This window comes from Rhinoderma darwinii, chromosome 2 (genome assembly GCF_050947455.1).
Source record: "Rhinoderma darwinii isolate aRhiDar2 chromosome 2, aRhiDar2.hap1, whole genome shotgun sequence".
Taxonomy (NCBI): Eukaryota; Metazoa; Chordata; class Amphibia; order Anura; family Rhinodermatidae; genus Rhinoderma; species Rhinoderma darwinii.
Window position 1 is genome coordinate 18,618,316 of NC_134688.1, and position 25,995 is coordinate 18,644,310.

The window sequence follows — 25,995 nt, forward strand, 5'->3', positions numbered from 1 at the left end:
GTGTAAAAGTGAGTCGTCATACTGGATATCTGTGCAAGGAGTTCACCAGACTGCGGGGGCATCATCAGCCTGATGAAGGGCACAAGCCCGAAACATTTCTACAGCTCCAATTCACACCGTGATGTCACTGCCAACATGGATCAATTACAAAAACATGATTAGATTTCACCTGAAAAACCGGAGTGCCGACCTATTTGTCTCTTCGCCGGATTGTTTGGTTGGTTAATGGGGTTTATCTCAAGATCCTGGCACCTGGTAAACAAGCGTGCTGCCTGAACAACTTCATACCTCCACAATAGTGACAGCCACATTACCTCCACAATAGTGACAGTCACAGTACCTCCACAATAGTGACAGTCACAGTACCTCCACAATAGTGACAGTCACATTACCTCCCCAATAGTGACAGTCACAGTACCTCCACAATAGTGACAGTCACAGTACCTCCACAATAGTGACAGTCACATTACCTCCACAATAGTGACAGTCACAGTACCTCCACAATAGTGACAGTCACAGTACCTCCACAATAGTGACAGTCACATTACCTCCACAATAGTGACAGTCACATTACCTCCACAATAGTGAAAGTCACAGTACCTCCACAATAGTGACAGTCACATTACCTCCACAATAGTGACAGTCACAGTACCTCCACAATAGTGACAGTCACAGTACCTCCACAATAGTGACAGTCACATTACCTCCACAATAGTGACAGTCACAGTACCTCCACAATAGTGACAGTCACAGTACCTCCACAATAGTGACAGTCACATTACCTCCACAATAGTGACAGTCACAGTACCTCCACAATAGTGACAGTCACAGTACCTCCACAATAGTGACAGTCACAGTTTACCCATAATAGTGACAGTCACAGTACCTCCATTATAGCGAGTTACAGTTCTCCCATAATAGCGACAATCACAGTACCTTCATAATATTGACAGTCCTATTACCTCCACAATAGTGACAGCCACAGTGCTCCAATAATAGTGACAGTCACAGTACCTCCATAATATTGACAGTCACATTACCTCCAAAATAGTGACAGCCACAGTGCTCTAATATTAGTGACAGTCACAGTACTTCCATAAAAGTGACAGTCAGAGAGCTCCTATAATAGTGACAGTCACGGCACCTCCATAATAATGAAAGTTACTGCACCTCTATAATAGTGACAGACACTGTAACCCCATAATATTGACAGTAGCATTACCTTCACAATAGTGACAGTCACAGTGCTCCCATAATAGTGACAGTCACAGTATCTCCATAACAGTGACAGACACAGTACCTCCATAATATTGACATGTGCATTACCTCCAGTGACTATAAAGCTACCTTTACAATAGTGACAGTTACTGTACCTCCACAATAGTTACAGTCACAGTACCTCCATAATAGTGAGACACAGTATCGTTAAAATAGTGACCGTCACAGTGCCCCATTAAAGTGTCAGCTACACTGCCTTAATAACAGTGTCAACCCTAGTGTCCCCATAACAGTGACAGTCACAGTGCCCCATTAAAGTGTTAGCTACACTGCCTTAATAACAGTGACAACCCTAGTGTCCCCATAACAGTGACAGCCAGTGTCCAAATAAGAGAGCAACGCACGGTTCCCTATAAGGGTATGTTCACACGGCGGGGGTCCGTAACGGCTGAAATTACGGGGATGTTTCAGCCTGAAAACATCCCCGTAATTTCAGCCGTACCGGCATGTGCAGGCGCTTGAACGCCGCGTCAATTACGGCCGTAATTAGCGCTGCTATTCATTGGAGTCAATGAATAGCGGCTCCAATTACGGCCAAAGAAGTGACAGGTCACTTCTTCTACGCGGGCGTCTATTTACGCGCCGTCATTTGACAGCGGCGCGTAAATATACGCCTCGTGTGAACAGACAAACGTCTGCCCATTGCTTTCAATGGGCAGATGTTTGTCAGCGCTATTGAGGCGCTATTTTCGGGCGTAATTCGGGGCAAAAACGCCCGATTTACGTCCGTAAATAGGCCGTGTGAACATACCCTAATAACAGTGATTGCCACAGTGCTTCATAATAGTAAAAGCCACAGTGCCCCATAATAGAGACAGCCAGAGTACCTCCTTAATAGGTACAGTCACTTCATAAAAACCAGAGTCCCCTTAACAGAGCTGGAACCTAATTTTACTAAATCTTCCACACTCCTGCCCTGTGTGATGTGCTGACGCCTGAAGCGGCCGGTACCCCTTGATTTGAGGGACCCCTTAACTATTGAAATGTGGCAAAATTATTATCAATAAGATGTCAGTATATGTCCGATATATGGTCTCACAACATCTCCACCACCGACACCTGTTATACATGAATGTGTGTGCACCACTACTCCCAGCATCTTCCTGGCAGACAATTGGCGCCGTAGTGGCACCCTGGCAGCACTATACGCATCACCATATAAGAGTCTGAGAGAGTCCGGAGCCCTGTTCTCCCATGTGTCAGCTCCATTGTGTCTCCCCTGCATTGTTCCCAGCCCAGGCCATGTACAAGGGGCAGATTACAGGCGGCACTTAGCGCACAAGTGTCAGGACAGACCCAGGCCCTGCTACTCCCACTGGAGCTGTTTGTTCTGGGCCAGTAGCCTGTGTGTGGGAGGGGATCACGTGATCCTGAGGAGTGAGAAACACAGGAAAAGTTTTCCCTGCAACTCAGAAAAGTTTTCAGAGATCATCAGCAGCTGCAGAGAAGGGTCAGAGACAAGAGGCACCTGCCCAGCAGGCTACTGACCGCACAGCTCTATGGGCTCTGCTGCATGGATGGGGACTCTGCAGCACAGGAGCTGTGACCTGGAATAAAATCTGCCTGGCACTGGAGGGACCTGGAGACATGATCCAGGGTTTCCTGCGGAGTTCCTTGCACTGAGATTACTCTGAGGAAAGCTGGTGAGTGCTACAAGTGACATCTGTAGCCCAGTAGCAATGGGCACAGTACCAAGCGGGCAGTCTGTATACAGAACTAATATAATAATGCATATGTAGCAGAGCTGAATTTGTCATTGCATGCTTCCTTTAGTGCATAATGCAATAAGTCTACCTGGCGTAACAGTGAGTTGACTAAGTTCAGCACAGTTGTGCCAACTATGTCGTTGATGTAGCAGAGCTGACTTTGTCATTTGGCAACACACATCTTTACTTTTACATAGGACTGCAGATAAGCATATTTCATTATCGTCATAGGGTTGTTCCATTTGGAGACCCTTCTTCCCCCACCAGCAGCTGATTGAATAGAGTCCTGAGCCCCCCCAGGATCATCCGACATTGGCGAGGGGACCGCATTTTAAATGCGATGGTTCAGGGAAAACAAAGCATTGCATGACACACATTGAAATCGATGAGAGTCCTTTGTTTTCAGTGGACGCCTGAGAATCAATGATATCTTGGGGCATAGGGCATGTGAAAGGGGGGGGGGATCTACAGCTAACACCCCATTTATCTCAGAGAGCAGCACAAATGAAGCAAAAACAATGAAAAGTTAAATGACAAATTCAGCTCTGCTACACCTATAGTTATATATACGGTATATCTATTGGCTTATGTATAATAAGTAATAATGATTGGATAACTGGCCAAAACCTTTCAGGATGCTTCTATCACTGTGGCCCTATGCCTGTGTACAAATGTAGCAGAGCTGACTTTGTAGCTATTTCTTTTGTGCATGACTGTGAGGTAAGATATTGCAGTAGCGTAGAAGTCCTGTAGAAGAACACAAATAATACATTCTGATACTAGCGCTATGAGCAGTGCTAGATTACAAACACAGCTCTGCTACACCTGTGTGGCTTTAGAACACTGTTTCGTGCCATTGGTACAGGTGAGGCACCTATTTCAAGGAATTCCTGTGAAGTTTCATGTGCAAAAATATTTACAACTGATGGGCGAGGGCCACAGTCGTGGAGATGTTGGACACAGGAGAAGAAATGATATAAGTAATACTTTAAGTATAAAGGTCACAATCTTCGGGCGAGGAATTTCTGAAGGATATAGATAATGTGGAGAATGTATGTGCTGAGCAGGCCGGGATCCCATTTGATGTATGTACCTACTGTATACAGATGATTCATGATAAAAAATACCGTACACCAGGGGTCGATGGAAAGAGAAAAGAACTATTTGATGACGTCATTTTGGAAATCAAGTACACATGTAGCAGAGCTGAATTTGTCCTTGAACTATTTCTTTTCTGCATGATGATAGCAGAGGTGACACATTGTGATGTCGCCAAAAGACAAACTTAATTTTGCTGCATCTGAATACAATGTCAAGAATTGGCCAGATGAAGCAGAGCTGAATTTGTCATTTAACTATTTGACACTGCATAGTTAGAGCATCTGATAACTCTGTTTTTCGTGCAGTCTCCATACGGCCATAAATAACACATTGTAATAGCACTGTAAAGTGTGCCAAATCACAACCTCAGCTCTGCTACATCTGTGTTTAATGAAAGAATTGGCTAGTAAGAAGATAGAGCAGAATTGAATTTGTCATTTAACTCTTTCAGGCTGCATTATTAGAGCATCGGATGACTGAATTACGGGCCTCATGCAGTCCTGTATACAGCCATAAGTAGCACAATGTTATATTACCATAAAGATATCAGCATGAATTCTGCCAAACGACAAACTCAACTTTGCTATATCGTTGAATTGGTAGCTTAACGTAGGTAAATAATGACAGTATGCAGTAGTAGGTTACCTGCAAAGCTTAGATATCTGCATAAAGTGTGCCAAATGGCAAAGTCAGCTCAGCTTCATCTGCTTATAATAAGATTATTAGGCCAATATACAGAGTTGAATTTGTCGTTTAACGCTTTGGCTGCATCAGTAGAACATGATTGCTCTCTGAGTTAAAATAATGAAGTAGATCTTACTGAAATCCTATGTATGGCTTTAAATTACATGTGATATTGTAAAGTGTGCCAAATAACAAACTCAGCTCAGCTATATCTTTCATTGGTAGTACATTATGACAATGTGCAGCAGAAGGTTTACTTGAAGTATCTATGAACACTAATATCTTCATGACTTGTGCCAAATGACAAACTCAGCACTTCTGCATCTGTAAATGAAACCCAACAATGATTAAATGTCTCCACGAGAAGGAATGTTGGCAGAGCTGTGGAGTTAGTGGGTGAATATATTACAGTATAGGATGGTATGCTCGGATGGCAGGAGAATGGTGACATTTTATTTAAAGGAATGTGAGCAGCAGCGCTCTTTACAGCAATACAGAGACATTGCAGCTTTAGTAGGGAGTGGAGTAGTTAATGTGATGTATGGAGAAAGGTATATAGGGACAGACATTGCAGCTTTAGTAGGTAGTGGAGTAGTTGATGTAGTGAAGTGTGAAGATAGGTAGGAACACACACTGGATGTAGATATGGATTGTAGATGAGGGGCACTGTGTGGGGAATGATCCTTGAAGTAAATGAGTGGCGGTGTAGGTTTAACTAGATGTGGAGATGTTGGTAGTAGATGGGTAGGCAGTGTATGTGGAGATGTTGGGAGAAGATGGATGGGCAGTGTATGTGGAGATGTTGGTAGTAGATAGATGGGCAGTGTATGTGGAGATGTTGGTAGTAGATGGGTGGGCAGTGTATGTGGAGATGTTGGGAGAAGATGGATGGGCAGTGTATGTGGAGATGTTGGTAGTAGATAGATGGGCAGTGTATGTGGAGATGTTGGTAGTAGATGGGTGGGCAGTGTATGTGGAGATGTTGGTAGTAGATGGGTGGGCAGTGTATGTGGAGATGTTGGTAGTAGATGGATGGGCACTGTATGTGGAGATGTTGGTAGTAGATAGATGGGCAGTGTATGTGGAGATGTTGGTAGTAGATGGGTGGGCAGTGTATGTGGAGATGTTGGTAGTAGATGGGTGGGCAGTGTATGTGGAGATGTTGGGAGAAGATGGATGGGCAGTGTATGTGGAGATGTTGGTAGTAGATAGATGGGCAGTGTATGTGGAGATGTTGGTAGTAGATAGATGGGCAGTGCATGTGGAGATGTTGGTAGTAGATAGATGGGCAGTGTATGTGGAGATGTTGGTAGTAGATGAGTGGGCAGTGTATGTGGAGATGTTGGTAGTAGATGGGTGGGCAGTGTATGTGGAGATGTTGGTAGTAGATAGATGGGCAGTGTATGTGGAGATGTTGGTAGTAGATTGGTAGGCAGTGTATGTGGAGATGTTGGTAGTAAATGGGTGGGCAGTGTATGTGGAGATGTTGGTAGTAGATAGATGAGCAGTGTATGTGGAGATGTTGGTAGTAGATGGATGGGCAGCGTATGTGGAGATGTTGGTAGATGGGAGGGCAGTGTATGTGGAGATGTTGGGAGAAGATGGATGGGCAGTGTATGTGGAGATGTCGGTAGTAGATGGGTGGGCAGTGTATGTGGAGATGTTGGGAGAAAATGGATGGGCAGTGTATGTGGAGATGTCGGTAGTAGATGGGTGGGCAGTGTATGTGGAAATGTTGGTAGTAGATAGATGGGCAGTGTATGTGGAGATGTTGGTAGTAGATGGGTGGGCAGTGTATGTGGAGATGTTGGTAATAGATGGGTGGGCACTGTATGTGGAGATGTTGGTAGTAGATAGATGGGCAGTGTATGTGGAGATGTTGGTAGTAGATAGATGGGCAGTGTATGTGGAGATGTTGGCAGTAGATGGGTGGGCATTGTCTGTGGAGATGTTGGTAGTAGATGGGTGGGCAGTGTATGTGGAGATGTTGGGAGAAGATGGATGGGCAGTGTATGTGGAGATGTTGGTAGTAGATGGGTGGGCAGTGTATGTGGAGATGTTGGTAGTAGATGGGTAGGCAATGTATGTGGAGATGTTGGTAGTAGATAGATGGGCAGTGTATGTGGAGATGTTGGTAGTAGATGGGTGGGCAGTGTATGTGGAGATGTTGGGAGAAGATGGATGGGCAGTGTATGTGGAGATGTTGGTAGTGGATAGATGGGCAGTGTATGTGGAGATGTTGGTAGTGGATAGATGGGCAGTGTATGTGGAGATGTTGGTAGTAGATGGGTGGGCAGTGTATGTGGAGATGTTGGGAGAAGATGGATGGGCAGTGTATGTGGAGATGTTGGTAGTAGATGGGTGGGCAGTCTATGTGGAGATGTTGGTAGTGGATAGATGGGCAGTGTATGTGGAGATGTCGGTAGTAGATGTGTGGGCAGTGTATGTGGAGATGTTGGTAGTAGATAGATGGGCAGTGTATGTGGAGATGTTGGTAGTAGATGAATGGGCAGTGTATGTGGAGATGTTGGTAGTAGATGGGTGGGCAGTGTATGTGGAGATGTTGGTAGTAAATGGGTGGGCAGTGTATGTGGAGATGTTGGTAGTAGATAGATGAGCAGTGTATGTGGAGATGTTGGTAGTAGATGGATGGGCAGCGTATGTGGAGATGTTGGTAGATGGGAGGGCAGTGTATGTGGAGATGTTGGTAGTAGATGGGTGAGCAGTGTATGTGGAGATGTTGGGAGAAGATGGATGGGCAGTGTATGTGGAGATGTCGGTAGTAGATGGGTGGGCAGTGTATGTGGAAATGTTGGTAGTAGATAGATGGGCAGTGTATGTGGAGATGTTGGTAGTAGATAGATTGGCAGTGTATGTGGAGATGTTGGTAATAGATGGGTGGGCACTGTATGTGGAGATGTTGGTAGTAGATAGATGGGCAGTGTATGTGGAGATGTTGGTAGTAGATAGATGGGCAGTGTATATGGAGATGTTGGCAGTAGATGGGTGGGCATTGTCTGTGGAGATGTTGGTAGTAGATGGGTGGGCAGTGTATGTGGAGATGTTGGGAGAAGATGGATGGGCAGTGTATGTGGAGATGTTGGTAGTAGATGGGTGGGCAGTCTATGTGGAGATGTTGGTAGTGGATAGATGGGCAGTGTATGTGGAGATGTTGGTAGTAGATAGATGGGCAGTGTATGTGGAGATGTTGGTAGTAGATGGGTGGGCAGTGTATGTGGAGATGTTGGGAGAAGATGGATGGGCAGTGTATGTGGAGATGTTGGTAGTAGATGGGTGGGCAGTCTATGTGGAGATGTTGGTAGTGGATAGATGGGCAGTGTATGTGGAGATGTCGGTAGTAGATGTGTGGGCAGTGTATGTGGAGATGTTGGTAGTAGATAGATGGGCAGTGTATGTGGAGATGTTGGTAGTAGATGGGTGGGCAGTGTATGTGGAGATGTTGGTAGTAAATGGGTGGGCAGTGTATGTGGAGATGTTGGTAGTAGATAGATGAGCAGTGTATGTGGAGATGTTGGTAGTAGATGGATGGGCAGCGTATGTGGAGATGTTGGTAGATGGGAGGGCAGTGTATGTGGAGATGTTGGTAGTAGATGGGTGGGCATTGTCTGTGGAGATGTTGGTAGTAGATGGGTGGGTAGTACATGTGGAGATGTTGGTAGTAGATTGGTGGGCAGTGTATGTGAAGATGTTGGTAGTAGATAGATGGGCAGTATATGTGAAGATGTTGGTAGTAGATGGATGGGCAGCGTATGTGGAGATATTGGTAGATGGGTGGGCAGTGTATGTGGAGATGTTGGTAGTAGATGGGTGGGCAGTGTATGTGGAGATGTCGGTAGTAGATGTGCAGTGTATGTGGAGATGTTGGTAGATGGGTGGGCAGTGTATGTGGAGATGTTGGTAGTAGATAGATGGGCAGTGTATGTGGAGATGTTGGCAGTAGATGGGTGGGCATTGTATGTGGAGATGTTGGTAGTAGATGGGTGGGCAGTGTATGTGGAGATGTCGGTAGTAGATGTGTGGGCAGTGTATGTGGAGATGTTGGTAGTGGATAGATGGGCAGTGTATGTGGAGATGTTGGTAGTAGATGGGTGGGCAGTGTATGTGGAGATGTTGGTAGATGGGTAGGCAGTGTATGTGGAGATGTTGGTAGTAGATGGGTGGGCAGTGTACGTGGAGATGTTGGTAGTAGATAGATGGGCAGTGTATGTGGAGATGTTGGTAGTAGATAGATGGGCAGTGTAAGTGGAGATGTTGGTAGTAGATGGGTGGGCAGTGTATGGGGAGATGTTGGCAGTAGATGGGTGGGCATTGTATGTGGAGATGTTGGTAGTAGATAGATGGGCAGTGTATGTGGAGATGTCGGTAGTAGATGTGTGGGCAGTGTATGTGGAGATGTTGGTAGTAGATAGATGGGCAGTGTATGTGGAGATGTTGGTAGTAGATGGATGGGCAGTGTATGTGAAGATGTTGGTAGTAGATGTGTGGGCAGTGTATGTGGAGATGTTGGTAGTAGATGTGAGGGCACTGTATGTGGAGATGTTGGTAGTAGATAGATGGGCAGTGTATGTGGAGATGTTGGTAGTAGATGAGTGGGCAGTGTATGTGGAGATGTTGGTAGTAGATGGGTGGGCAGTGTATGTGGAGATGTTGGTAGTAAATGGGTGGGCAGTGTATGTGGAGATGTTGGTAGTAGATAGATGAGCAGTGTATGTGGAGATGTTGGTAGTAGATGGATGGGCAGCGTATGTGGAGATGTTGGTAGATGGGAGGGCAGTGTATGTGGAGATGTTGGTAGTAGATGGGTGGGCAGTGTATGTGGAGATGTTGGGAGAAGATGGATGGGCAGTGTATGTGGAGATGTCGGTAGTAGATGGGTGGGCAGTGTATGTGGAAATGTTGGTAGTAGATAGATGGGCAGTGTATGTGGAGATGTTGGTAGTAGATGGGTGGGCAGTGTATGTGGAGATGTTTGTAATAGATGGGTGGTCACTGTATGTGGAGATGTTGGTAGTAGATAGATGGGCAGTGTATGTGGAGATGTTGGTAGTAGATAGATGGGCAGTGTATGTGGAGATGTTGGCAGTAGATGGGTGGGCATTGTCTGTGGAGATGTTGGTAGTAGATGGGTGGGCAGTGTATGTGGAGATGTTGGGAGAAGATGGATGGGCAGTGTATGTGGAGATGTTGGTAGTAGATGGGTGGGCAGTCTATGTGGAGATGTTGGTAGTGGATAGATGGGCAGTGTATGTGGAGATGTTGGTAGTAGATGGGTGGGCATTGTCTGTGGAGATGTTGGTAGTAGATGGGTGGGTAGTGTATGTGGAGATGTTGGTAGTAGATGGGTGGGCAGTGTATGTGGAGATGTTGGGAGAAGATGGATGGGCAGTGTATGTGGAGATGTTGGTCGTAGATGGGTGGGCAGTCTATGTGGAGATGTTGGTAGTGGATAGATGGGCAGTGTATGTGGAGATGTCGGTAGTAGATGTGTGGGCAGTGTATGTGGAGATGTTGGTAGTAGATAGATGGGCAGTGTATGTGGAGATGTTGGTAGTAGATGGGTGGGCAGTGTATGTGGAGATGTTGGTAGTAGATGGGTGGGCAGTGTATGTGGAGATGTTGGTAGTAAATGGGTGGGCAGTGTATGTGGAGATGTTGGTAGTAGATAGATGAGCAGTGTATGTGGAGATGTTGGTAGTAGATGGATGGGCAGCGTATGTGGAGATGTTGGTAGATGGGAGGGCAGTGTATGTGGAGATGTTGGTAGTAGATGGGTGGGCAGTGTATGTGGAGATGTTGGGAGAAGATGGATGGGCAGTGTATGTGGAGATGTCGGTAGTAGATGGGTGGGCAGTGTATGTGGAAATGTTGGTAGTAGATAGATGGGCAGTGTATGTGGAGTTGTTGGTAGTAGATGGGTGGGCAGTGTATGTGGAGATGTTGGTAATAGATGGGTGGGCACTGTTTGTGGAGATGTTGGTAGTAGATGGGTGGGTAGTGTATGTGGAGATGTTGGTAGTAGATTGGTGGGCAGTGTATGTGAAGATGTTGGTAGTAGATAGATGGGCAGTATATGTGAAGATGTTGGTAGTAGATGGATGGGCAGCGTATGTGGAGATGTTGGTAGATGGGTGGGCAGTGTATGTGGAGATGTTGGTAGTAGATGGGTGGGCAGTGTATGTGGAGATGTCGGTAGTAGATGTGCAGTGTATGTGGAGATGTTGGTAGATGGGAGGGCAGTGTATGTGGAGATGTTGGTAGTAGATAGATGGGCAGTGTATGTGGAGATGTTGGCAGTAGATGGGTGGGCATTGTATGTGGAGATGTTGGTAGTAGATGGGTGGGCAGTGTATGTGGAGATGTCGGTAGTAGATGTGTGGGCAGTGTATGTGGAGGTGTTGGTAGTGGATAGATGGGCAGTGTATGTGGAGATGTTGGTAGTAGATGGGTGGGCAGTGTATGTGGAGATGTTGGTAGATGGGTAGGCAGTGTATGTGGAGATGTTGGTAGTAGATGGGTGGGCAGTGTACGTGGAGATGTTGGTAGTAGATAGATGGGCAGTGTATGTGGAGATGTTGGTAGTAGATAGATGGGCAGTGTAAGTGGAGATGTTGGTAGTAGATGGGTGGGCAGTGTATGTGGAGATGTTGGTAGTAGATGGATGGGCAGTGTATGTGAAGATGTTGGTAGTAGATGTGTGGGCAGTGTATGTGGAGATGTTGGTAGTAGATGTGAGGGCACTGTATGTGGAGATGTTGGTAGTAGTTAGATGGGCAGTGTATGTGGAGATGTTGGTAGTAGATAGATGGGCAGTGTATGTGGAGATGTTGGTAGTAGATGGGTGGGCATTGTCTGTGGAGATGTTGGTAGTAGATGGGTGGGTAGTGTATGTGGAGATGTTGGTAGTAGATTGGTGGGCAGTGTATGTGAAGATGTTGGTAGTAGATAGATGGGCAGTGTATGTGAAGATGTTGGTAGTAGATGGATGGGCAGCGTATGTGGAGATGTTGGTAGATGGGTGGGCAGTGTATGTGGAGATGTTGGTAGTAGATGGGTGGGCAGTGTATGTGGAGATGTCGGTAGTAGATGTGCAGTGTATGTAGAGATGTTGGTAGATGGGAGGGCAGTGTATGTGGAGATGTTGGCAGTAGATGGGTCGGTAGTGTATGTAGAGATGTTGGTAGTAGATTGGTGGGCAGTGTATGTGAAGATGTTGGTAGTAGATAGATGGGCAGTGTATGTGAAGATGTTGGTAGTAGATGGATGGGCAGCGTATGTGGAGATGTTGGTAGATGGGTGGGCAGTGTATGTGGAGATGTTGGTAGTAGATGGGTGGGCAGTGTATGTGGAGATGTTGGTAGTAGATAGATGGGCAGTGTATGTGGAGATGTTGGCAGTAGATGGGTGGGCATTGTATGTGGAGATGTTGGTAGTAGATGGGTGGGCAGTGTATGTGGAGATGTCGGTAGTAGATGTGTGGGCAGTGTATGTGGAGATGTTGGTAGTGGATAGATGGGCAGTGTATGTGGAGATGTTGGTAGTAGATGGGTGGGCAGTGTATGTGGAGATGTTGGTAGATGGGTAGGCAGTGTATGTGGAGATGTTGGTAGTAGATGGGTGGGCAGTGTACGTGGAGATGTTGGTAGTAGATAGATGGGCAGTGTATGTGGAGATGTTGGTAGTAGATAGATGGGCAGTGTAAGTGGAGATGTTGGTAGTAGATGGGTGGGCAGTGTATGTGGAGATGTTGTTAGTAGATGTGTGGGCAGTGTATGTGGAGATGTTGGTAGTAGATGTGAGGGCACTGTATGTGGAGATGTTGGTAGTAGATAGATGGGCAGTGTATGTGGAGATGTTGGTAGTAGATGGGTGGGCAGTGTATGTGGAGATGTTGGTAGTAGAAGGGTGGGTAGTGTATGAGGAGATGTTGGTAGTAGATTGGTGGGCAGTGTATGTGAAGATGTTGGTAGTAGATAGATGGGCAGTGTATGTGAAGATGTTGGTAGTAGATGGATGGGCAGCGTATGTGGAGATGTTGGTAGATGGGTGGGCAGTGTATGTGGAGATTTTTGTAGTAGATGGGTGGGCAGTGTATGTGTAGATGTTGCTAGTAGATAGATGGGCAGTGTACGTGGAGATGTTGGTAGTAGATAGATGGGCAGTGTATGTGGAGATGTTGGTAGTAGATAGATGGGCAGTGTATGTGGAGATGTTGGTAGTAGATGGGTGGGCAGTGTATGTGGAGATGTTGGTAGTAGATGGGTGGGCAGTGTATGTGGAGATGTTGGTAGTAGATAGATGGGCAGTGTATGTGGAGATGTTGGTAGTAGATGGGTGGGCAGTGTATGTGGAGATGTTCGTAGTAGATGGGTGGGCAGTGTAGGTGGAGCTGTTGTTAGTAGATAGATGGGCAGTGTATGTGGAGATGTTGGTAGTAGATGGGTGGGCAGTGTATGTGGAGATGTTGGTAGTAGATGGGTGGGCAGCGTATGTGGAGATGTTGGTAGTAGATAGATGGGCAGTTTATGTGGCGATGTTGGTAGTAGATGGGTGGACAGTGTATGTGAAGATGTTGGTAGTAGATAGATGGGCAGTGTATGTGGAGATGTTGGTAGTTTATAGATGGGCAGTGTATGTGGAGATGTTGGTAGTAGATGGGTAGGCAGTGTATGTGGAGATGTTGGTAGTAGATAGATGGGCAGGGTATGTGGAGATGTTGGTAGTAGATGGGTAGGCAGTGTATGTGGAGATGTTGGTAGTAGATAGATGGGCAGTTTATGTGGCGATGTTGGTAGTAGATGTGTGGGCAGTGTATGTGGAGATGTTGGTAGTAGATGTGTGGGCAATGTATGTGGAGATGTTGGTAGTAGATGGGTGGGCAGTGTATGTGGAGGTGTTGGTAGTAGATGGGTGGGCAGTGTATGAGGAGATGTTGGTAGTAGATAGATGGGCATTTTATGTGGCGATGTTGGTAGTAGATGGATGTGCAGTGTATGTGAAGATGTTGGTAGTTGATAGATGGGCAGTGTATGTGGAGCTGTTGGTAGTAGATGGGTAGGCAGTGTATGTGGAGATGTTGGTAGTAGATAAATGGGCAGTGTATGTAGAGATGTTGGTAGTAGATGTGTGGGCAGTGTATGTGGAGATGTTGGTAGTAGATAGATGGGAAGTGTATGTGGAGATGTCGGTAGTAGATGGATGGGCAGTGTATGTGGAGATGTTGGTAGTAGATGTGTGGGCAGTGTATGTGGAGATGTTGGTAGTAGATGTGTGGGCAGTGTATGTGGAGATGTTGGTAGTAGATGGGCAGTGTATGTGGAGATGTTGGTAGTAGATAGATGGGCAGTGTATGTGGAGATGTTGATAGTAGATGGGTGGGCAGTGTATGTGGAGATGTTGGTAGTAGATAGATGGGCAGTGTATGTGGAGATGTTGGTAGTAGTTGGGTGGGCACTGTATGTGGATATGTTGGTAGTAGATGTGTGGGCAGTGTATCTGGAGATGTTGGGAGTGGATAGATGGGCAGTGTATGTGGAGATGTTGGTAGTAGATGGGTGGGCAGTGTATGTGGAGATGTTGGTAGTAGATGGATGAGCAGTGTATGTGGAGATGTTGGTAGTAGATGGGTGGGCAGTCTATGTGGAGATGTTGGTAGCAGATAGATGGGCAGTGTATGTGGAGATGTTGGTAGCAGATGGGTGGGCATTGTATGTGGAGATGTTGGTAGTGGATAGATGGGCAGTGTATGTGGAGATGTTGGTAGTAGATGGGTAGGCAGTGTATGTGGAGATGTTGGTAGTAGATAGATGGGCAGTTTATGTGGCGATGTTGGTAGTAGATGGGTGGGCAGTGTATGTGGAGATGTTGGTAGTAGATGGATGGGCAGTGTATGTGGAGATGTTGGTAGTAGATGCGAGGGCACTGTATCTGGAGATGTTGGGAGAAGATGGGTGGGCAGTGTATGTGGAGCTGTTGGTTGTAGATAGATGGGCAGTGCATGTGGAGATGTTGGTAGTAGATGTGTGGGCAGTGTATGTGGAGATGTTGGTAGTGGATAGATGGGCAGTGTATGTGGAGATGTTGGTAGTAGATGGGTGGGCAGTGTATGTGGAGATGTTGGTAGTAGATGGGTGGGCAGCGTATGTGGAGATGTTGGGAGAAGATGGGTGGGCAGTGTATGTGGAGATGTTGGTAGAAGATAGATGGGCAGTGCATGTGGAGATGTTGGTAGTAGATGTGTGGGCAGTGTATGTAGAGATGTTAGTAGTAGATGTGTCGGCAGTGTATGTGGAGATGTTGGTAGTAGATGGGTGGGCAGTGTATGTGGAGATCTTGGTAGTAGATGGGTGGGCAGTATATGTGGAGATGTTGGTAGTAGATGTGAGGGCAGTGTATGTGGAGATGGTGGTAGTAGATGGGTGGGCAGTGTATGTGGAGATGTTGGTAGTAGATGGGTGGGCAGTGTATGTGGAGATGTTGGTAGTAGATGGGTGGGCAGTATATGTGGAAATGTTGGTAGTAGATGAGTGGGCAGTGTATGTGGAGATGTTGGTAGTAGATATGTGGGCAGTGTATGTGGAGATGTTGGTAGTAGATAGATGGGCAGTGTATGTGGAGATGTTGGTAGTAGATGGGTGGGCAGTGTATATGGAGATGTTGGTAATAGATGGGTGGGTACTGTATGTGGAGATGTTGGTAGTAGATAGATGGGCAGTGTATGTGGAGATGTTGGTAGTAGATAGATGGGCATTGTATGTGGAGATGTTGGCAGTAGATGGGTGGGCATTGTATGTGGAGATGTTGGTAGTAGATGGGTGGGCAGTGTATGTGCAGATGTCGTTAGTAGATGTGTGGGCAGTGTATGTGGAGATGTTGGTAGTAGATAGACGGGCATTGTATGTGGAGATGTTGGTAGTAGGTGGATGGGCAGCGTATGTGGAGATGGTAGATGGGAGGGCAGTGTATGTGGAGATTTTGGTAGTAGATGGGTGGGCATTGTATGTGGAGATGTTGGGAGAAGATGGATGGGCAGTGTATGTGGAGAAGTCGGTAGTAGATGGGTGGGCAGTGAATGTGGAGATGTTGGTAGTAGATGGGTGGGCAGTGTATGTGGAGATTTGGTAGTAGATAGATGGGCAGTGTATGTGGAGATGATGGTAGTAGATGGATGGGAAGCGTATGTGGAGATGTTGGTAAATGGGAGGGCAGTGTATGTGGAGATGTTGGTAGTAGATGGGTGGGCAGTCTATGTGGAGATGTTGGTAGTGGATAGTTGGGCAGTGTATGTGGAGATGTTGGTAGTAGATAGATGGGCAGTGTATGTGGAGATGTTGGTAGTAGATGGGTGGGCAGTGTATGTGGAGATGTTGGGAGAAGATGGATGGGCAGTGTATGTGGAGATGTTTGTAGTAGATGGGTGGGCAGTCTATGTGGAGATGTTGGTAGTGGATAGATGGGCAGTGTATGTGGAGATGTCGGTAGTAGATGTGTGGGCAGTGTATGTGGAGAAGTTGGTAGTAGATAGATGGGCAGTGTATGTGGAGATGTTGGTAGTAGATGGGTGGGCAGTGTATGTGGAGATGTTGGTAGTAGATGGGTGGGCAGTGTATGTGGAGATGTTGGTAGTAAATGGGTGGGCAGTGTATGTGGAGATGTTGGTAGTAGATAGATGAGCAGTGTATGTGGAGATGTTGGGAGAAGATGGATGGGCAGTGTATGTGGAGATGTCGGTAGTAGATGGGTGGGCAGTGTATGTGGAAATGTTGGTAGTAGATAGATGGGCAGTGTATGTGGAGATGTTGGTAGTAGATGGGTGGGCAGTGTATGTGGAGATGTTGGTAATAGATGGTTGGGCACTGTATGTGGAGATGTTGGTAGTAGATAGATGGGCAGTGTATGTGGAGATGTTGGTAGTAGATAGATGGGCAGTGTATGTGGAGATGTTGGCAGTAGATGGGTGGGCATTGTCTGTGGAGATGTTGGTAGTAGATGGGTGGGTAGTGTATGTGGAGATGTTGGTAGTAGATTGGTGGGCAGTGTATGTGAAGATGATGGTAGTAGATAGATGGGCAGTATATGTGAAGATGTTGGTAGTAGATGGATGGGCAGCGTATGTGGAGATGTTGGTAGATGGGTGGGCAGTGTATGTGGAGATGTTGGTAGTAGATGGGTGGGCAGTGTATGTGGAGATGTCGGTAGTAGATGTGCAGTGTATGTGGAGATGTTGGTAGATGGGAGGGCAGTGTATGTGGAGATGTTGGTAGTAGATAGATGGGCAGTGTATGTGGAGATGTTGGCAGTAGATGGGTGGGCATTGTATGTGGAGATGTTTGTAGTAGATGGGTGGGCAGTGTATGTGGAGATGTCGGTAGTAGATGTGTGGGCAGTGTATGTGGAGGTGTTGGTAGTGGATAGATGGGCAGTGTATGTGGAGATGTTGGCAGTAGATGGGTGGGCATTGTATGTGGAGATGTTGGTAGTAGATGGGTGGGCAGTGTATGTGGAGATGTTGGTAGTAGATGGGTGGGCAGTGTACGTGGAGATGTTGGTAGTAGATAGATGGGCAGTGTATGTGGAGATGTTGGTAGTAGATAGATTGGCAGTGTAAGTGGAGATGTTGGTAGTAGATGGGTGGGCAGTGTATGTGGAGATGTTGGTAGTAGATGGATGGGCAGTGTATGTGAAGATGTTGGTAGTAGATGTGTGGGCAGTGTATGTGGAGATGTTGGTAGTAGATGTGAGGGCACTGTATGTGGAGATGTTGGTAGTAGATAGATGGGCAGTGTATGTGGAGATGTTGGTAGTAGATGGGTGGGCAGTGTATGTGGAGATGTTGGTAGTAGATGGGTGGGCAGTGTATGTGGAGATGTTGGTAGTAGATAGATGGGCAGTGTATGTGGAGATGTTGGTAGTAGATGGGTGGGCATTGTCTGTGGAGATGTTGGTAGTAGATGGGTGGGTAGTGTATGTGGAGATGTTGGTAGTAGATTGGTGGGCAGTGTATGTGAAGATGTTGGTAGTAGATAGATGGGCAGTGTATGTGAAGATGTTGGTAGTAGATGGATGGGCAGCGTATGTGGAGATGTTGGTAGATGGGTGGGCAGTGTATGTGGAGATGTTGGTAGTAGATGGGTGGGCAGTGTATGTGGAGATGTCGGTAGTAGATGTGCAGTGTATGTAAAGATGTTGGTAGATGGGAGGGCAGTGTATGTGGAGATGTTGGCAGTAGATGGGTCGGTAGTGTATGTAGAGATGTTGGTAGTAGATTGGTGGGCAGTGTATGTGAAGATGTTGGTAGTAGATAGATGGGCAGTGTATGTGAAGATGTTGGTAGTAGATGGATGGGCAGCGTATGTGGAGATGTTGGTAGATGGGTGGGCAGTGTATATGGAGATGTTGGTAGTAGATGGGTGGGCAGTGTATGTGGAGATGTTGGTAGTAGATAGATGGGCAGTGTATGTGGAGATGTTGGCAGTAGATGGGTGGGCATTGTATGTGGAGATGTTGGTAGTAGATGGGTGGGCAGTGTATGTGGAGATGTCGGTAGTAGATGTGCAGTGTATGTGGAGATGTTGGTAGATGGGAGGGCAGTGTATGTGGAGATGTTGGTAGTAGATGGGTAAGCAGTGTATGTGGAGATGTTGGTAGTAGATAGATGGGCAGTGTATGTGGAGATGTTGGCAGTAGATGGGTGGGCATTGTATGTGGAGATGTTGGTAGTAGATGGGTGGGCAGTGTATGTGGAGATGTCGGTAGTAGATGTGTGGGCAGTGTATGTGGAGATGTTGGTAGTGGATAGATGGGCAGTGTATGTGGAGATGTTGGTAGTAGATGGGTGGGCAGTGTATGTGGAGATGTTGGTAGTAGATGGATGGGCAGTGTATGTGGAGATGTTGTTAGTAGATGTGTGGGCAGTGTATGTGGAGATGTTGGTAGTAGATGTGAGGGCACTGTATGTGGAGATGTTGGTAGTAGATAGATGGGCAGTGTATGTGGAGATGTTGGTAGTAGATGGGTGGGCAGTGTATGTGGAGATGTTGGTAGTAGAAGGGTGGGTAGTGTATGAGGAGATGTTGGTAGTAGATTGGTGGGCAGTGTATGTGAAGATGTTGGTAGTAGATAGATGGGCAGTGTATGTGAAGATGTTGGTAGTAGATGGATGGGCAGCGTATGTGGAGATGTTGGTAGATGGGTGGGCAGTGTATGTGGAGATTTTTGTAGTAGATGGGTGGGCAGTGTATGTGGAGATGTTGCTAGTAGATAGATTGGCAGTGTACGTGGAGATGTTGGTAGTAGATAGATGGGCAGTGTATGTGGAGATGTTGGTAGTAGATAGATGGGCAGTGTATGTGGAGATGTTGGTAGTAGATGGGTGGGCAGTGTATGTGGAAATGTTGGTAGTAGATGGGTGGGCAGTGTATGTGGAGATGTTGGTAGTAGATAGATGGGCAGTGTATGTGGAGATGTTGGTAGTAGATGGGTGGGCAGTGTATGTGGAGATGTTCGTAGTAGATGGGTGGGCAGTGTAGGTGGAGCTGTTGTTAGTAGATAGATGGGCAGTGTATGTGGAGATGTTGGTAGTAGATGGGTGGGCAGTGTATGTGGAGATGTTGGTAGTAGATGGGTGGGCAGCGTATGTGGAGATGTTGGTAGTAGATAGATGGGCAGTTTATGTGGCGATGTTGGTAGTAGATGGGTGGACAATGTATGTGAAGATGTTGGTAGTAGATAGATGGGCAGTGTATGTGGAGATGTTGGTAGTTTATAGATGGGCAGTGTATGTGGAGATGTTGGTAGTAGATGGGTAGGCAGTGTATGTGGAGATGTTGGTAGTAGATAGATGGGCAGGGTATGTGGAGATGTTGGTAGTAGATGGGTAGGCAGTGTATGTGGAGATGTTGGTAGTAGATAGATGGGCAGTTTATGTGGCGATGTTGGTAGTAGATGTGTGGGCAGTGTATGTGGAGATGTTGGTAGTAGATGTGTGGGCAATGTATGTGGAGATGTTGGTAGTAGATGGGTGGGCAGTGTATGTGGAGGTGTTGGTAGTAGATGGGTGGGCAGTGTATGAGGAGATGTTGGTAGTAGATAGATGGGCATTTTATGTGGCGATGTTGGTAGTAGATGGATGTGCAGTGTATGTGAAGATGTTGGTAGTTGATAGATGGGCAGTGTATGTGGAGCTGTTGGTAGTAGATGGGTGGGCAGTGTATGTGGAGATGTTGGTAGTAGATAAATGGGCAGTGTATGTGGAGATGTTGGTAGTAGATGTGTGGGCAGTGTATGTGGAGATGTTGGTAGTAGATAGATGGGAAGTGTATGTGGAGATGTCGGTAGTAGATAGATGGGCAGTGTATGTGGAGATGTCTGTAGTAGATGGATGGGCAGTGTATGTGGAGATGTTGGTAGTAGATGTGTGGGCAGTGTATGTGGAGATGTTGGTAGTAGATGTGTGGGCAGTGTATGTGGAGATGTTGGTAGTAGATGGGCAGTGTATGTGGAGATGTTGGTAGTAGATAGATGGGCAGTGTATGTGGAGATGTTGATAGTAGATGGGTGGGCAGTGTATGTGGAGATGTTGGTAGTAGATGGGTGGGCAGTGTATGTGGAGATGTTGGTAGTAGATAGATGGGCAGTGTATGTGGAGATGTTGGTAGTAGTTGGGTGGGCACTGTATGTGGATATGTTGGTAGTAGATGTGTGGGCAGTGTATCTGGAGATGTTGGGAGAAGATGGGTGGGCAGTGTATGTGGAGCTGTTGGTAGTAGATAGATGGGCAGTGCATGTGGAGATGTTGGTAGTAGATGTGTGGGCAGTGTATGTGGAGATGTTGGTAGTGGATAGATGGGCAGTGTATGTGGAGATGTTGGTAGTAGATGGGTGGGCAGTGTATGTGGAGATGTTGGTAGTAGATGGATGAGCAGTGTATGTGGAGATGTTGGTAGTAGATGGGTGGGCAATCTATGTGGAGATGTTGGTAGTGGATAGATGGGAAGTGTATGTGGAGATGTTGGTAGTAGATGGGTGGGCAGTGTATGTGGAGATGTTGGTAGTAGATGGATGGGCAGTGTATGTGGAGATGTTGGTAGTAGATGTGAGGGCACTGTATCTGGAGATGTTGGGAGAAGATGGGTGGGCAGTGTATGTGGAGCTGTTGGTTGTAGATAGATGGGCAGTGCATGTGGAGATGTTGGTAGTAGATGTGTGGGCAGTGTATGTGGAGATGTTGGTAGTGGATAGATGGGCAGTGTATGTGGAGATGTTGGTAGTAGATGGGTGGGCAGTGTATGTGGAGATGTTGGTAGTAGATGGGTGGGCAGCGTATGTGGAAATGTTGGTAGTAGATGGGTGGGCAGTGTATGTGGAGATGTTGGTAGAAGATAGATGGGCAGTGCATGTGGAGATGTTGGTAGTAGATGTGTGGGCAGTGTATGTAGAGATGTTAGTAGTAGATGTGTCGGCAGTGTATGTGGAGATGTTGGTAGTAGATGGGTGGGCAGTGTATGTGGAGATCTTGGTAGTAGATGGGTGGGCAGTATATGTGGAGATGTTGGTAGTAGATGTGAGGGCAGTGTATGTGGAGATGGTGGTAGTAGATGGGTGGGCAGTGTATGTGGAGATGTTGGTAGTAGATGGGTGGGCAGTGTATGTGGAGATGTTGGTAGTAGATGGGTGGGCAGTATATGTGGAAATGTTGGTAGTAGATGAGTGGGCAGTGTATGTGGAGATGTTGGTAGTAGATATGTGGGCAGTGTATGTGGAGATGTTGGTAGTAGATAGATGGGCAGTGTATGTGGAGATGTTGGTAGTAGATGGGTGGGCAGTGTATATGGAGATGTTGGTAATAGATGGGTGGGTACCGTATGTGGAGATGTTGGTAGTAGATAGATGGGCAGTGTATGTGGAGATGTTGGTAGTAGATAGATGGGCATTGTATGTGGAGATGTTGGCAGTAGATGGGTGGGCATTGTATGTGGAGATGTTGGTAGTAGATGGGTGGGCAGTGTATGTGCAGATGTCGTTAGTAGATTTGTGGGCAGTGTATGTGGAGATGTTGGTAGTAGATAGACGGGCATTGTATGTGGAGATGTTGGTAGTAGATGGATGGGCAGCGTATGTGGAGATGGTAGATGGGAGGGCAGTGTATGTGGAGATTTTGGTAGTAGATGGGTGGGCATTGTATGTGGAGATGTTGGGAGAAGATGGATGGGCAGTGTATGTGGAGAAGTCGGTAGTAGATGGGTGGGCAGTGAATGTGGAGATGTTGGTAGTAGATGGGTGGGCAGTGTATGTGGAGATTTGGTAGTAGATAGATGGGCAGTGTATGTGGAGATGATGGTAGTAGATGGATGGGAAGCGTATGTGGAGATGTTGGTAAATGGGAGGGCAGTGTATGTGGAGATGTTGGTAGTAGATGGGTGGGCAGTGTATGTGGAGATGTTGGTAGTAGATAGATGGGCAGTGTATGTGGAGATGTTGGTAGTAGATGGATAGGCAGCGTATGTGGAGATGTTGGTAGATGGGAGGGCAGTGTATGTGGAGATGTTGGTAGTAGATGGGTGGGCAGTGTATGTGGAGATGTTGGTAGTAGATAGATGGGCAGTGTATGTGGAGATGTTGTCAGTAGATGGGTGGGCATTGTATGTGGAGATGTTGGTAGTAGATGGGTGGGCAGTGTATGTGGAGATGTTGGTAGTAGATGTGTGGGCAGTGTATGTGGAGATGTTGGTAGTGGATAGAAGGGCAGTGTATGTGGATATGTTGGTAGTAGATAGATGGGCAGTGTATGTGGAGATGTTGGCAGTAGATGGGTGGGCATTGTATGTGGAGATGCTGGTAGTAGATGGGTGGGCAGTGTATGTGGAGATGTTGGTAGTAGATAGATGGGCAGTGTATGTGGAGATGTTGGTAGTAGATGGGTGGGCAGTGTATGTGGAGATGTTGGTAGATGGGTAGGCAGTGTATGGGGAGATGTTGGTAGTAGATGGTTGGGCAGTGTACGTGGAGAGATGTTGGTAGTAGATAGATGGGCAGTGTATATGGAGATGTTGGTAGTAGATAGATGGGCAGTGTATGTGGAGATGATGGTAGTAGATGGGTAGGCAGTGTATGTGGAGATGTTGGTAGTAGATGGGTGGGCAGTGTACGTGGAGATGTTGGAAGTAGATAGATGGGCAGTGTATGTGGAGATGTTGGTAGTAGATAGATGGGCAGTGTAAGTGGAGATGTTGGTAGTAGATGGGTGGGTAGTGTATGTGGAGATGTTGGTAGTAAATGGATTGGCAGTGTATGTGGAGATGTTGGTAGTAGGTGTGTGGGCAGTGTATGTGGAGATGTTGGTAGTAGATGTGAGGGCAGTGTATGTGGAGATGTTGGTAGTAGATGTGAGGGCAGTGTATGTGGAGATTTTGGTAGTAGATAGATGGGCAGTGTATGTGGAGATGTTGGTAGTAGGTGGGTGGGCAGTGTATGTGGAGATGTTGGTAGTAGATAGATGGGCAGTGTATGTGGAGATGTTGGTAGTAGATGGGTGGGCATTGTCTGTGGAGATGTTGGTAGTAGATGGGTGGGTAGTGTATGGGGAGATGTTGGTAGTAGATTGGTGGGCAGTGTATGTGAAGATGTTGGTAGTAGATAGATGGGCAGTGTATGTGGAGATGTTGGTAGTAGATGGGTGGGAAGTGTATGTGGAGATGTTGGTAGTTGATAGATGGGCAGTGTATGTGGAGATGTTGGTAGTAGATAGATGGGCAGTGTATGTGGAGATGTTGGTAGTAGATGGATGGGCAGTGTATGTGGAGATGTCTGTAGTAGATGGATGGGCAGTGTATGTGGAGATGTTGGTAGTAGATGTGTGGGCAGTGTATGTGGAGATGTTGGTAGCAGATGTGTGGGCAGTGTATGTGGAGATGTTGGTAGTAGATGGGCAGTGTATGTGGAGGTGTTGGTAGTAGATAGATGGGCCGTGTATGTGGAGATGTTGGTAGTAGATGGGTGGGCAGTGTATGTGGAGATGTTGGTAGATGGGTAGGCAGTGTATGTGGAGATGTTGGTAGTAGATGGGTGGGCAGTGTACGTGGAGATGTTGGTAGTAGAAAGATGGGCAGTGTATGTGGAGATGTTGGTAGTAGATAGATGGGCAGTGAAAGTGGAGATGTTGGTAGTAGATAGATGGGCAGTGTATGTGGAGATGTTGGTAGTAGATAGATGGGCAGTGAAAGTGGAGATGTTGGTAGTAGATGGGTGGGCAGTGTGTGTGGAGATGTTGGTAGTAGATGGATGAGCAGTGTATGTGGAGATGTTGGTAGTAGATGTGTGGGCAGTGTATGTGGAGATGTTGGTAGTAGATGGGTGGGCAGTGTATGTGGAGATGTTGGTAGTAGATGGGTGGGCAGTGTATGTGGAGATGTTGGTAGTAGATGGGTGGGCAGTGTATGTGGAGATGTTGGTAGTAGATAGATGGGCAGTGTATGTGGAGATGTTGGTAGTAGATGGGTGGGCAGTGTATGTTGAGATGTTCGTAGTAGATAGATGGGCAGTGTATGTGGAGATGTTGGTAGTAGATGGGTGGGCATTGTCTGTGGAGATGTTGGTAGTAGATTGGTGGGTAGTGTATGTGGAGATGTTGGTAGTAGATTGGTGGGCAGTGTATGTGAAGATGTTGGTAGTAGATAGATGGGCAGTGTATGTGAAGATGTTGGTAGTAGATGGATGGGCAGCGTATGTGGAGATGTTGGTAGATGGGTGCGCAGTCTATGTGGAGATGTTGGTAGTAGATGGGTGGGCAGTGTAGGTGGAGATGTTGCTAGTAGATAGATGGGCAGTGTATGTGGAGATGTCGTAAGTAGATGGATGGGCAGTGTATGTGGTGGTGTTGGTAGTAGTTGAGTGGGCAGTGTATGTGGAGATGTTGGTAGTAGATGGGTGGGCAGTGTATGTGTAGATGTTGGCAGTAGATTGGTGGGCAGTGTATGTGGAGATGTTGGTAGTAGATGGGTGGGCACTGTATGTGGAGATGTTGGTAGTAGATGTGAGGGCAGTGTATGTGGAGATGGTGGTAGTAGATGGGTGGGCAGTGTATGTGGAGATGTTGGTAGTAGATGGGTGGGCAGTGTACGTGGAGATGTTGGTAGTTGATAGATGGGCAGTGTATGTGGAGATGTCTGTAGTAGATGGATGGGCAGTGTATGTGGAGATGTTGGTAGTAGATGTGTGGGCAGTGTATGTGGAGATGTTGGTAGTAGATGTGTGGGCAGTGTATGTGGAGATGTTGGTAGTAGATGGGCAGTGTATGTGGAGATGTTGGTAGTAGATAGATGGGCAGTGTATGTGGAGATGTTGGTAGTAGTTGGGTGGGCAGTGTATGTGGAGATGTTGGTAGTAGATGTGTGGGCAGTGTATCTGGAGATGTTGGGAGAAGATGGGTGGGCAGTGTATGTGGAGCTGTTGGTAGTAAATAGATGGGCAGTGCATGTGGAGATGTTTGTAGTAGATGTGTGGGCAGTGTATGTGGAGATGTTGGTAGTGGATAGATGGGCAGTGTATGTGGAGATGTTGGTAGTAGATGGGTGGGCAGTGTATGTGGAGATGTTGGTAGTAGATGGGTGGGCAGTGTATGTGGAGATGTTGGTAGAAGATAGATGGGCAGTGCATGTGGAGATGTTGGTAGTAGATGTGTGGGCAGTGTATGTGGAGATGTTAGTAGTAGATGTGTCGGCAGTGTATGTGGAGATGTTGGTAGTAGATGGGTGGGCAGTGTATGTGGAGATGTTGGTAGTAGATAAATGGGCAGTGTATGTGGAGATGTTGGTAGTAGATGGATGGGCAGTGTATAAGGAGATGTTGGTAGTAGATAGGTGGACAGTGTATGGGGAGATGTTGGTAGTAGATTGGTAGGCAGTGTATGTGGAGATGTTGGTAGTAGATGGGTGGGCAGTGTATGTGGAGATGTTGGTAGTAGATGGGTGGGCAGTGTATGTGGAGATGTTGGTAGTAGATGGGTGGGCAGTCTATGTGGAGATGTTGGTAGTGGATAGATGGGCAGTGTATGTGGAGATGTTGGTAGCAGATGGGTGGGCATTGTATGTGGTAATGTTGGTAGTGGATAGATGGGCAGTGTATGTGGAGATGTTGGTAGTAGATAGATGGGCAGTGTATGCGGAGATGTTGGTAGTAGATAGATGGGCAGTGTATGTGGAGATGTTGGTAG

General features: G+C 46.7%; 1 protein-coding gene across 1 annotated transcript in view; it reads left to right on the forward strand.

Annotated features, from left to right (window-relative positions):
- The first annotated feature begins 2,698 nt into the window (after positions 1–2,698).
- PRSS23 (serine protease 23) overlaps positions 2,699–25,995 on the forward strand; it is a 65,088-nt gene continuing 41,791 nt past the window's right edge. Inside the window, exon 1 of the mRNA XM_075849945.1 lies at positions 2,699–2,921. The gene's annotated coding sequence lies outside the window, so the exon portion shown is untranslated. The remainder of the gene's footprint in view (positions 2,922–25,995) is intronic.